We start from the raw sequence: 14,476 nt of genomic DNA on the forward strand, positions 1-14,476 counted from the left end.
GAATTCCATCCACTTGCCAATTTTCCATCTGAAGCTGTTATGGAATTCCACGGAATCTTGACTAAAATTCCATGCATTTCCACGGAATGTATGGAAAACACCATGGAAAGTTGGACTTAGCCATTTTTTTCAACGGAAATCGTTATGGAAAATAATTTATACATTTTCTTGGATGGAAATCAATGGAAAATAACTTAGAAAATTTTCGCTGGTTGTCTGAAATGTATTTGTAGTTTAATACATGTATGAATGTATTTGCATCATGTATTTTGTATTTAAAAGAAAATGCAATAAAGATAATTATAAATTTGTTCTAGAAATTGGAACAGTTCTGGAACTGTTCCATATTTGTGTTCTAAAACGTATGTTCTGGAATTGTTCCAAAACAGTTTTTTTAGAATAAATCCAGAATATTCGTGGAAAATGGCTTAGGACTGAAACTGTTCCAATAATTTCAAGAACCATTTTAGAACATTTCAAGGACAAAATATGGTCAAACATTTCTAAAAATGTTTTAAAATGTAGTTCTAGAACACATCTAGAACGCTTTAAGAACCAGTAAGTTCTACAAAATTTCTTATGGGGAATAAGAACACATATAGAACACCTTACACTTACAAATAGCCAAATAGACTTCATAGTAGCAACAGCAGCAGCAGCAGTAGTAGTAGTAGTTGTAGATGTAGTAGCTGTATTAGTAGTAGTAGTTGTTGTTGTTGTAGTAGGTGTTGTTGTTGTAGTAATTGATGTAGTAGCAGTAGTGTTTTTTATATCAGTAGAGGTTGTGGTGGTAGTAGTAGTAGTAGAAGTAGTAGCATTAACAGTTTCTGTAGCAATAGTAGTAGCAATAGAAGTAGCAGTAGTAGCAGTTGTTGCTGTAGTAGCAGTTGTTGCTGCTGCTGTTGTTGTTGCTGCTGTTGTTGTTGCTGCTGTTGCTGCTGTTATTGTTGCTGTTGTTGTTGGTGGTGGTGTTGTTGATGCTGTAGTAATTAAAGTAGTAGTTCTGCAGAAGTAGGAGTAGTTGTTACTTTCAAAGCAATTTCTACAAGTTTAAATTCCTTAACCCTGTCCAAGTGGTATACACACTGTTTTTTCTCAATATCAAACTCAGCCAGTCCAGGTTGTCAAATAACAATCTATCTGATAAGCCAAGCATGTGTTGTACATCAGATGTTGGGTATGTTTGCTGCAAATCTATTGGCTATAAGATATAACAGCCTTTTCTAATTGGCTGAATTCAAATACAGAAAGTTTACCTGTTAGATTGAAACATGAAACATGGTGGACAATGTACTGGTTTAACTTGTTAAAATAAAGTTAAAGACATTTAACAAACAGAAGAGTTCATTAGTTTTTCCATTAAAAACACTTTCTTAAAATACTTATGTATTTATATCATTTGGAAAGTGACATGAAATATTGCTAAAGAGTGATGCATACAGTGTTTGAGCAGTCTGTCTAGGAATAGAACAACAACTGAAGGTTTGTGATTTTTATTATTTCTAAATATTCCTTTAAATTTAATCTTCTTATGACATTATTGTAGACCTTTTTATGTGATATTTGAGGTTTTAGTATGGCAAATATTAGTTTAAAAGCAGCTGTCACCCAAATTTTCACTTAGTGGAGTTTGCAGGTTGAAAAAGGAAGTAATAAGACCTATGTGGAGAAATTAATAACATTGAATGTAGTATCGGAATTTTCTCATGCAAGGTTATGGAACTGCAGGCTAAGGAAGTTTTTTACTGTGCATGTTGAGCACTCAATGCTCATTAATGGTGTTAATGTTTATTATTATCCCCCGCCATAGGCGGAGGGATATTATTTTGGCGTTGTCTGTTCGTCCTTCCATCCTTCCGTCTGTCCGTCTTTCCATCCGTCCGTAGTCATATCTTGGAAGTGCTTTGGCAGATTTCACTGAAACTTGGTATGAGTATGTATATGGATAAGAGGATGATGCATGCCAAATGGCATTGTACACCATAAGTTAATAACAGAGTTATGGCCCTTTGTATCTTGAAAAAATGCTTTTTGTGTGTCCAAGGCCATATCATGGAAGTGCTTTGGCGGATTTCATTGAAACCTGGTTCGAGTATATATATGGATAAGAGGATGATGCACGCCAAATGGAATTGTACACCATCTGTTAAAAAAGGCGTTATGGCCCTTTGTATCTTTAAAAAATGCTTGTTTGAGTGTCAAATATAATACTTATGTGTCCAGAAGCATGTTGGCGGGGGATATCAATTCAACGTATTTGCTTGTAAATAAAAAATTAAACCAATGGAATCGGTTTTTAGGTATCTGAGTGTGCATTTTCATACCAATAGAATTACACATCATTCTAATTATAGCAATAATAAATTTGTACTAATCATACCAACAAATTAAGTTATGCTTAGTGCTTTGCGATGTATTCACTTCGTTTTTAGTTCTCTTTCTAAAGACCATTTAACAACTTAATATTTAAAACAATTCATGAATTACGTTCCCTATACATTTTCATTATGTGCTTTTATTACCATTGACCAGTTGATGGAAGATACTGCAGAGTTTGGCAGGGAAATAATCCAACAGCAAAGCGGCTCTTTAAGCGCATTTACCTAGAGGACTTACAGGGCTACAAATTCATGGTAAATATTGTCATGCCCTGGGCTAGATAAGTTATTTAATGTTAACCACCTGAAAGTATTGTGTCTTTTTGGAATTCAATATATTAGTCCAAGTCATTTACACTTTTCTGGATCCTGGGATAACTTTAAATGTTCTAAGTATTTTTTCATGAAACTTGAAACATGAACAGATGACAATAAGGACATTTTGCACATCATTTCATGTTGTTTATAATGCAAGAATTCTGGTTGCTATGGCAACAAATATATTTAACAAACTTAAAATAGTGAAGTTTAACAGGTAGGGGACCATATTGCTTTGCAATCTCTTGTTATAGTTTGAATGTAAATAACTCTTTGCTTTAGACATGTTTATGATTTTTTATTCTGTAGAGCACATGTGAGCAGTATACAATGTACCTCATACCAAAAAGGACCCGGAGGCAGTGACTGGTGTTCAATATTCTCAGAAGAAAAGGAAAATGGCAGTGGAAGACTTGGACAAACATTTTTAGCCTCTGTGTTAAGCCTGGCAGTCTGTGGCTGGTGACATGTTTTATTTTGGTTACTTCTTGTAAAAAAAAGACCAGTTATTTATTTTGTGAATTGTATTTTGTGTTTGTTTTTTGTCTTAATTTATTTGTTGTTTTTTTTAATTTAGGAATTTGAAACTTGGATAATTGAATTAAGTCCGTGTTCAACAGTACTGAGCATAGTATTATAAATAACAAATTTACAACAGTTGTTAATTTGTTATGTATTATTATTAACTATGCTCAGTACTTGAATACTGGCTGTCTGCATGGGAATTTGTTTTCTAGAAAGTTGGTTTCAGACTTAAATATTTTAAGTTAACCTTCGGAACTTTTCTAGAATTGTACTGGAACACATCAACTAGAACTGAACTTCTGTTATCGTACTGAAAGTGTTCTAGAATTAATAAGGAACAGTTGTTGAACGTTAAAATTTCTGAGAAAAAACTATAGAACAATTGTGTGTGATGTGTGTGTGCATGTAATTGTGTGTGTTTATGAACATATGTGAGAAAGGAAGTATACTTCTCATAAGAGAAATGTAAAATTCTACTTCTATGTTTTATATTGTGCCTTTTATAAGTTTTTCTGTTCTCACCTGTATATGCATGCATGTTTATGGATGTGTTTTTGAATGTGTGCATGCATGCCTGTGGTTAAGAGAGTTGGTACTTTATGAAAATGTAAAACCACTCATTTTTGAATATGTACTGTGACTGCATGTGTGTGGTTAATGATTGATGCCAGATCTTGTTCTTGCTTAACTTCTATGATGAAACCTTTAGTTACATTCACATTTGTTTTTCAAAATCAATAAAATGCCTTTGATCTATAATCTGTTTTTATTTCTATTTTATTCCAGCTTTTTATTAAATTCCATAGCTTTTCATGGAATTCCACGGCATTCTATGGAATTCCACAGCATTCTATGGAATTCCACGGCATTCCATGGAATTCCACGGCGTTCCATGGAATTCCACGGCGTTCCATGGAATTCCACGGCGTTCCATGGAATTCCACGGCATTCTATGGAATTCCACGGCATTCTATGGAATTTCATGGCATTCTATGGAATTCCACGGCATTATATGGAATGCCACGGAATTCTATGGAATTCCATCCCATATCAAGTCCCCCTTCTGTTTTTTTTTTCACTTTTCCATTGATTGCATGGAATCGGATGGAAAGTTAGTGCCAATACTCCACGGAATTCCATCTTACGATTTCCATAGAATTCCATATGATTCCACGGCAGATCTACAGACGGGGAGGCAGATCCTTGAACAGTCCCATGAATGGAATGGATCCCTCTACGTGGTTTTTGTGGACTTTGAGAAGGCCTTCGACAGCCTACACCCAGACTCCCTCTGGAAGATTCTGCGACATTATGGCATCCCTCAGAAACTTGTCAACGTCATCAGGTCCCTGTACGAAAACTTTGAGTGCAGAGTCGTCCACAACAACCAGCTCACTGAACCAATCAAGTTGGAAACTGGAGTGAAGCAAGGATGTATCCTCTCGCCTCTTCTCTTTTCAATGGCAATTGACTGGATCATGCGCCGCACCACAGAGGGAAGGAGGCAAGGAATACAGTGGACGCTGACATCGCTGCTAGATGACCTGGACTACGCCGGCGATATCGGTCTACGTGCTAGCAGGAACCAGGACATACAGCATAAGACACAACAGTTGGCACTGTCAGCAAGCACCATAGGTCTCAGGGTCAACATTGGAAAGACTCAGGTCATGAGGAAGAACACCAGAGTGGGCGACCCAATTACCATCAATGGCCAGCCTCTGCAAGATGTGGACGAGTTCATTTACCTGGGCAGCAAGGTCACCACAGATGGAGACTGTGCAAGGGAGATCAACACAAGAATCAGCAAAGCCAACCAAGCCTTCGCAATGCTGAAGCCCATCTGGAGGACCACAAGTCTTAGCATGCACACCAAGCTCCACATCTTCAAGAGCAACGTGCTGAGCGTCCGTCTATATGGGTCTGAGTGTGCTGGAAGACCCTTGCTACCATCAAGCACAAACTGGTAGTCTTCCAGGACAAATTCCTACGACGGATCATGACAGTCTTGTGGCCAAACATGATCACGAACATGGAACTGCGTAGAAGAGCTGGCGCAAACAGCATCGCTGAGACCATCGCTTTGAGGGGATGGAAATGGCTAGGCCACGTCTGCAGAATGCCACCCAATCGCTACCCAGGGTGGCACTGAGATGGACGCCACAGGGGAAAAGAAACCGTGGACGACCCAAAGAGACGTGGCGCCGAGCCGTTGCGCGAGAGCTCAAGAACAGAGGCGTAACTCTGCAGACAGCACCCGCAACAGCAGCTGACAGACCAAAGTGGCGCTCCCTTGCCGTCGCCTCAAGCACCAGACAGCGCAGAGAGGATTGAATGAATGAATTATATTAGAAAGGTTTCTGATACCTATTTAATACCCCAAAACTGAAACCCTGGGTAAAACCCCTTGACCGAAAATGTCTTTTTATTCAATTATTACAGAAATCAGAGGGAAAACTTTCGATTTTGAGTGATTTTACTAAAAAAACATAGATCCGCAAGGCTGTGACACTTATGAAATGGGTTTTCTGGAAGGATATAAAATTCTCTTTTCAAATATACACACAAATTCTTGGCCTCAAAACTTGCAATAAACACCAGTGGGGTCTCGGACCATGATAACCTGCTTTATGGATTTATTTATTATTAAAGTAAATGAATATTTTTACCTTACAAAAATTACAAAATTAACAAAATACTTATAATAAATGTTTTTCTTGCAAAGATTTTTTATATCAGCATAATTAGTAATACAATATTGTAATATTTAATTTGATTTGTAAAATATCGCAACAAAAAATCAGCACCTCGATACTTTCTCCTTATTTTGATAAGTTGGCGGCCATTTTTAAAATGGCGGCCATTTTGAAAATGGCGGCCAGTTTTGAAAAATATGAATTGGGTCCATAGCCTATTTTGTCGTAAATACTTTAAACCACCTGAATGAGCAAAGTGTGTTGCTTTTATCAAAAAGTGAACAGTTAAACTGAATACAAGCACCATATGTGGTGGAGGATGTGACCGCGGGCAGCTTTAAGGTCTGGAAGTGTGAACTCGTTGAATGCAGTTATTTCTTTATTTAAGGACACAATATGTTGAGAATATTATACAAATGAAAGTATCTGTAAATACAAAAAAGAACAACACTTGCTTATATAACATACGTTCAATGAATATTGAAATTATAGATTGGAGTAGGAAAATCCTATTTTTGGTACTTTAGGCGGCCATTTTGGAAGCAATTTTGACTTTTATGCTATATTTAATTCATTTTATTTCATGTAGAAACATATTTTAATTAATTTATAACATAAAACAGCTAATTTTAATGCCAAAAACAGAATATTTTAATCAAATATGGCAGTAACATGTAATTTCCTAAATTTTGGCGGCCATCTTGAAAATGGCGGCCATCTTGAAAATTGGAGATGGGTCCATAGCTAAAATTGAATAAAATACTTAAATCTACAAATGTGCCAAGTTTGTTGCTTTTATCAAAAAGTGAACAATTTCACTGAATACAAGCACCATATGATCCCGCTATAAAGGATGATCTTGACCTTCAACTTTCACCACTCAAAATGTTCAGCTCCAGGAGATACACAGGCATGCCAAATATGAAGTTGTTATCTTCAATACATAATAACAAGAGATGTATTCCTCAGAAACACAATGCGCCGCTTTGAAATTAAAAAAAAAAAATTGACCTTTGACCTTAAAGGATGACCTTGACCTTGAACTTCCACCACTAAAACTGTCCAGCTTCATGAGAACGCCGCTTTGAAATTTTATTATTTTTTTGACCTTTGACCTTGAAGGATGACCTTGACATTCCTCTACTCAAAATGTGCAGCTTCATGAGAATGCCGCTTTGAAAAAAAAATAAAAAATTTACCTTTGACCTTGAAGGATGACCTTGACCTTGAACTTCTACCACTCAAAATGTGCAGCTTCATGAGATACACACGCATGCCAAATATCAATGTTGCTATCTTCAATATTAAAAAAGTTATGGCCAACGTTAAAAGTTTTCGGACGGACAGACGCCATATATTTGACATTTGACCTTGAAGGATGACCTTGACCTTCAACTTTCACCACTAAAAATGTTCAGCTCCAGGAGATACACATGCATGCCAAATATGAAGTTGCTATCTTCAATATATAACAAGAGATGTGTTTGTCAGAAACACAATGCCCCCTATTGCACCGCTTTGAAAAAATTTTAAAAATTATGACCTTTGACCTTGAAGGATGACCTTGACCTTCCACCACTCAAAATGTGCAGCTTCATGAGAACGCCGCTTTGAAAAAAAAATAAAAATTACCTTTGACCTTGAAGAATGACCTTGACCTTGAACTTCCACCACTCAAAATGTGCAGCTTCATGAGATACACATGCATGCCAAATATCAAGTTGCTATCTTCAATAGTAAACAAGAGTGCCAAACTGTCACAAGATACGCCCGTTTGAAGGTTTTGGACACCATGCTCAATGCTTGAAAGTGTCCTCAAGACCTAGTTATTGACCCGGCATGACCCATATTTGAACTTGACCTAGATATCACTTAGATGTAACATCTGACTAAATTTGGTGAAGATCAGATGAAAACTACTTCAATTAAAGAGCGGACAACATGCTTAATGCTTGAAATGCACTATGTGACCTCGTTTTTGACCCGGCATGACCCATGTTCGAACTTGACCTACATATCATCTAGACACAACTTCTGACCAAATTAGGTGAAGATCAGATGAAAACTACTTCAATTAGAGAGCGGACACCATGCTAAATGCTTGAAATGCACTAAGTAACCTCGTGACCTAGTTTTTGACCCGGCATGACCCATATTTGAACTTGACCTACATATCATCTAGACACAACTTCTGACCAAATTTGGTGAAGATCGGATGAATACAATTTGAATTAGAGTCCGGACAAAGTGGCGCCGTTGAAAATGCACTAATTGACCCTATGACCTAGTTTTTGACCCGGCATGACCCATATTCGAACTTGGCCTATATATCAACTAGATGCAACTGCTGACCAAGTTTGGAGAAGATCGGATGAATACAATTTGAAATAGAGTCCGGACAAAGTGGCCCCTTTGAAAATGCACTTATTGACCCTATGACCTAGTTTTTGACCCGGCATGACCCATATTCGAACTTGGCCTAGATATCAACTAGATGCAACTGCTGACCAAGTTTGGTGAAGATCGGATGAATACAATTTGAAATAGAGTCCGGACAAAGTGGCCCCTTTGAAAATGCACTTATTGACCCTATGACCTAGTTTTTGACCCGGCATGACCCATATTCGAACTTGGCCTAGATATCAACTAGATGCAACTGCTGACCAAGTTTGGTGAAGATCGGATGAATACAATTTGAAATAGAGTCCGGACAAAGTGGCCCCTTTGAAAATGCACTTATTGACCCTATGACCTAGTTTTTGACCCGGCATGACCCATATTTGAACTTGGCCTAGATATCAACTAGATGCAACTGCTGACCAAGTTTGGTGAAGATCGGATGAATACAATTTGAAATAGAGTCCGGACAAAGTGGCCCCTTTGAAAATGCACTTATTGACCCTATGACCTAGTTTTTGACCCGGCATGACCCATATTCGAACTTGGCCTAGATATCAACTAGATGCAACTGCTGACCAAGTTTGGTGAAGATCGGATGAATACAATTTGAATTAGAGTCCGGACAAAGTGATGCCTTCCGCCCGCCGCCCGCCGCCCGCCCGCCGCCCGCCGCCCGCCCGCCGCCCGCCGCCAAGGGGTTTCACATAATACGTCCCGTATTTTATACGGGCGTATAAAAAGTTATGGCTAATTTTAAAGTTTTTTTCAGACGGACAGACAGACTGACTGACATACTGACTGACGGACAGTTCAGCTGCTATATGCCACCCTACCGGGGGCATAAAAAGTTATGGCCAATGTTAAAGTTTTCGGACGGACGGAATATTTGACATTTGACGTTGAAGTATGACCTTGACCTTCACCTTTCACCACTCAAAATGTTCAGCTCCAGGAGATACACCTGCATGCCAAATATCAAGTTGCTATCTTCAATAGTGAAAAAGTTATGGCCAATGTTGAAGTTTTTGGACGGACGGACAGACACCATATATTAAACATTTGACCTCGAAGGATGACCTTCACCTTCACCTTTCAACACTCAAAATGTGCAGCTCCATGAGATGCACATGCATGCCAAATATCAAGTTGCTATATTAAATATTGAAAAAGTTATGACCATTAAAGTTTTCGGACGGACGGACAGACTGACAAACTGACATACTGACGGACAGTTCAACTGCAATATGCCACCCTACCGAGGGCATAAAACAAATTTATTTGTTAAACCACTTCTTATTTAAGCATGATAAATTCACAATGATTTCCTTAAATGAGCCGTTTCATCAAAGCAAAAATTCTTAAAATGGACAATTTTGTCGATAAAAATTCTCAATTTGGTCAGACTCCTTTTCCCAAAATAGGCAGAAAAAACGGTGGAAGTGCCTATATACAAAATCAATAAATCAAATTGATTTATTTGGAAAGTAAAGTATTATTTCACCTCTACGGACAAAACACTGGTAACTAAATGATGAGAAAAAAAAAAAAATGATGAAAAAAAAATGAGTTGTGTAATGAGCTTTATCTATACCATACAACAACAATTCACTTACAAATTCTATATGCTAAACATTATAAATATATTAAAATCAACTTAACAGAAAACAGGTTACAGTCTTGAGAAATATTTAAACTTTTACAGTTTTGACTGTATTTTGAAGTTATTTTGCTTTGTAACTCTATATTTATTTAATTTTCAAATACAGCTACCAATTAACATAGTGCAAAATCTGTGTTTATTAAATTGTGCTTTGCATAGATTCATAGTATGTACAGTATATAACAGCCACAGTCAGTTATTGAAAATCCATGTATCACAAAGACTTATGTCAATTAAAAATTCTTTAATAAGAGTTTTAAGAAACTCTTGTCATTACTATTTTAAAGTCTCTGGTAAGTATGTTCTACCATTTTAGGCCAGCCAGCTCCAGCGATCTGTCTTCAGTCCTGCTTATACACTTTCGTACTTGAAACTGGGTGACACCAGTTAAACCCAAGTAGGCGTATAAAAAGGAATATGATATAAAATTAAATGGATGGCTTCAACGACAAGCTGACACAAACATGTCATTAACATGCAAATAACATAAACTGGATATTTAGCTATTATGTCATATTGAAATGACTAGTCTCAAATTTTGCAATAAAATAACCCATTTGGCTTCAAGATATATTATTTTTGCAAACCTGTAAAATATATGCAGTAAGGAAATGTATTTCATACATTTAATCTTAGCTGGTAGAAGATTTTTTCACAATTTACACAAAAAACAAAAACAAGAATATCAGTGAAACTGATGGATGCTCCCCGATGATGCGCTTTGTCAATCTATGTGTTAATAACCACCTAAAAAATATTTTATTAGCCTCCGTGACCTTGACCTTGACCCCAGTGACCTCAAACTTCATCAAAAGGTAGAGGCCCATGCAAGGTACCTACATGCCAAATATGAAAGAGATCGGTAAAGTATTGAAGGTGCTATGAGAAACTGTAAGAAAAGTGTGACGGAAAATCTATTATTAGCCTTGGTGACCTTGAGCCCAGTGACCTCAAACCTCATCAAAAGGTAGAGGTCCATGGAAGGTACCTACATGCCAAATATGAAAGAGATCGGTAAAGTAACAAAAGCATGACAGAAAATCTATTATTAGCCTCAGTGATCTTGACCTTGACCCCAGTGACCTCATCAAAAAGTAGAGGTCCATGCAAGGAACCTACATGCCAAATATGAAAGAGATCTGTAAAGTATTGAAGGTGCTATGTGAAACTGTAACAAAAGTGTGACGGAAAAATCTATTATTTGCCTTGGTGACCTTGACCCCAGTGACCTCAAACCTCATTAAAAGGTAGAGGTCCATGCAAGGTACCTACATGCCAAATATGAAAGAGATCGGTAAAGTATTGAAGGTGGTATGAGAAACTGTAACAAAAGTGTGACAGAAAAATCTATTATTAGCCTTGGTGACCTTGACCTTGACCCCAGTGACCTCATCAAAAGGTAGAGGTCCATGCAAGGTACCTACATGCCAAATATCAAAGAGATCGTTAAAGTATTGAAGGTGCTATGAGAAACTGTAACAAAAGTGTGACAGAAGTGAGAAGTAAGGAAGGACATTTAAGTTTTAACTGGCAACTATATGCTCCCAAAAATTTTCGGGGAGCATAAAAATAAATGATATCAGCAGGAAAGGGCTAATGTCAACCACCTATTTCATTTAAATTGGTAAAATACCACTATATAATGTTACAACCGAACATCAAAACTCTGGGCCTTATGGTTTCAGAACAGCAGGTTTAAAGGGACCTTTTTGCAGATGTTGGCATGTATTTAAGTTAATCATTAAATGCTTTATATTGATAAATGTAAAACATTGGATCTAAAAAGCTCCAGCAAAAAATCAAGAATATTTTAAAGAAAGAAAAAAAAAGTAACCCTCAACTGTCTCGCACCACTGACCCCTGGAGTAAAAGTCTATTGCTTTGACAACTCAGCCAGCTCTGCTAATACAATGAGTGATGTTTTTTATACTTTATATAAAAAATTGTCGTAGTATCACAAAGTATAACGACAACAACAGAACTCTCCAAATTATTTAATCGTTTCGCGTCACAACTCTTTATAATTTTCAGGAGTTTAAATCATCAAAAGATGCATATAATGGATATTTTAGAGCATGGTAAATGTTCAGTATTACTGTTTCCTCACAAAGAACATGACTACAATAAAAATTTGTGAACCTTAAACATTTTTTTTCTTTTGTCAATTTACCACAACGTGAAAAGGCCCCTTTAAAAAATGTATGTTTCTTCTAAACTTTTCATTTACCATAACATCCCTTGCAGCATGGCTTAGAATGTTGAAGTATTATCATTAAAAGAAATGTTGTACAGGGCCACTACATGTTATTTTCTCCCTGCCACTGTGGGGCAGTCACTATCAATTTTATTCAAACAACACAAAAACAAACAATATTAACTGCCATGTTGTAACAACTTAATGGATAAAATAAATTGCCTTTTCAAAATCAAAATATGTCATCTTAATGTAATTTGTATGCAAAACAACTGAACTGGATAGTGGCTTTTATGTAAAACTGTCATTAAATTTCATCAATTATAATAATAATAATAATAATAATGATGAAATACATGTAAATGCCCGTTTCTCAAAAACACCCATCAGTGAAAGAAATATGGACACATTTTTCTCCACCATCACAATATCTATGAACATGCTCTCTGTATCCACATACAAAGAACAAAACAAATAGTAACAAGAGATATTTGTAAAACATGTTTCCCTCCACTCCCACTCCCACACATTGTATGATGCCTATACCCTAAAGTTATAAATCAGCCAGCACAGGAATTCAGTACATTGATAAATATATAACTGGATCAGTTGATTGGCATATTCCTCTTTTCTCAATTAACTGCCATACTAATTTGCATGATTGTAAGTCAAAGCAATCTGAACGTAGTCCAAGCAAATTTGTTTTGGTATACTGAACAGACCTACAGATCTTCAAAGTTATTGTTAGATTGCATGATGAATAATAAAGTTAATATCCAGACAAGCGTTTGATGAGCAGATTTAATTTGGACCTTTAAGTGTGACTTTAACCTTTGAGGTGGGGAGACACATGTTACATGAAACACAAATTCTCTTATGGTTGTCATTTTTGGTAATTTATCTTAAAATTGCATTGTGAACAACTATTCATTACATCATCAAAATTCCGCATTTACATAATAACTTTCCTATGTTATACTTTAAATGCGTTTTTTTAAAACAGGCAACAATAAACAAATATTATAGAAGACACAAACACGTTTTATTTCATACTATTTATGGATTGTATTAAATGTTGTTTCCTTTCATATGAATATGAACGCATGGTCAGACTTGCATGATAATACTAGACCCAATACTGCTAGTATAATTCAATACCCATTCCTTATAAAAATGACTATGCAATATAAATATATATAGTTAAATAGCTGATTTGGACGACTTTAATGAATATTCAAAAGATTTGTTTGGGCCTGTTAATTATGTACTGAAAAATAAAAACCTTTAAGCACAAGGCAGCAAATAAATGTGATCTACATAATGTAATTTGAAATCCTAACAGTTTAATGTTTTATTACCGTAGGTTTCCACGTATAGCGCGCTCCCGTGTATAGCGCACAGGCTGTTTTTTAAATGCAAAAATGGAGAAAAAAATATTTAAAGACAATAAAACCACCAAATCGGACAGCCATTTTACTATTGCACAATCCAATAATCCGGGGCATTGGACAGCTTAATTAAGCATTCAAAATAGGAAGCTTCATTATGATTAGGAGCATGGGTTGCATAGCACTATACTTTTCTGACAATTTTGTAATTTTCTAGCAAAAGATTAACAGTCCACGTGCATTTCGTGAAAAACGTGAGAAAAAAAGAATTAGTGTACATCGTGTGATTTTTCCTCGGGGAAAGCATGGGCATTACTGGTAAATTTGAATGTCGCATGGGAGACAGGGATACAGTTGTTAAGGTACACCACTGTTGAACGTTCAATATTTATACACACAAAATGCAATTGCATATCTACACGTTCTCAAGTGTCAATTAGTGTCTCAAATGTCAATTAGCGTCTTAACAAGTCGTGGCACATATTACTCAATAACATCTGCCAATTACGAAGTGCAAAATGACCCCCTTTCACACCTACCGTTACCCGCAAAAAAGACCTCGTTCGCACCTACCCTTGCCTGCTCTCTGGAATGTCGACAACAATCCCCATCGGAATTCATCAATTAAGAAGTGTAAAAACACAAACAAAGAAATGTCCGCAAGTTTATTCAAACAAATTTATTTTTGACCAAAACTTCTTCTACCGCATTCATATCTACCAGTAGCGACTTCTTGTTGTTTCGACAATGGCCCCTCAGTCTGTACGATTATAGGGTGGTAGTTTTCTGGAAAAAACATGGTGGCCATTTTGATTATTTACGATTACACAACATATTTTTTACCAATTTAGCAGCCAGAATAGCGTTGCATCAATGTATAGCGCGCACCAGCTTTTTAATTTGAATTTTGGAGGTAA

At 36.5% G+C, this 14,476-nt stretch overlaps 1 long non-coding RNA gene across 2 annotated transcripts in view; it reads left to right on the forward strand.

Annotated features, from left to right (window-relative positions):
* LOC127839016 (uncharacterized) overlaps window positions 1-3,655 on the forward strand; it is a 110,844-nt gene extending 107,189 nt beyond the window's left edge. Inside the window, exons 1-3 of one of the 2 annotated variants that reach the window (XR_008030106.1) lie at window positions 535-1,482; window positions 2,533-2,633; window positions 3,006-3,655. This is a non-coding gene — a long non-coding RNA (uncharacterized LOC127839016). Of the gene's footprint in view, window positions 1-534; window positions 1,483-2,532; window positions 2,634-3,005 lie in introns of those variants that run through there. The other variant, XR_008030107.1, reaches the window with a different exon arrangement.
* The last annotated feature ends 10,821 nt before the right edge of the window (window positions 3,656-14,476 follow it).

The sequence above is a fragment of the Dreissena polymorpha genome, chromosome 7, assembly GCF_020536995.1.
Source record: "Dreissena polymorpha isolate Duluth1 chromosome 7, UMN_Dpol_1.0, whole genome shotgun sequence".
Classification (NCBI taxonomy): Eukaryota; Metazoa; Mollusca; class Bivalvia; order Myida; family Dreissenidae; genus Dreissena; species Dreissena polymorpha.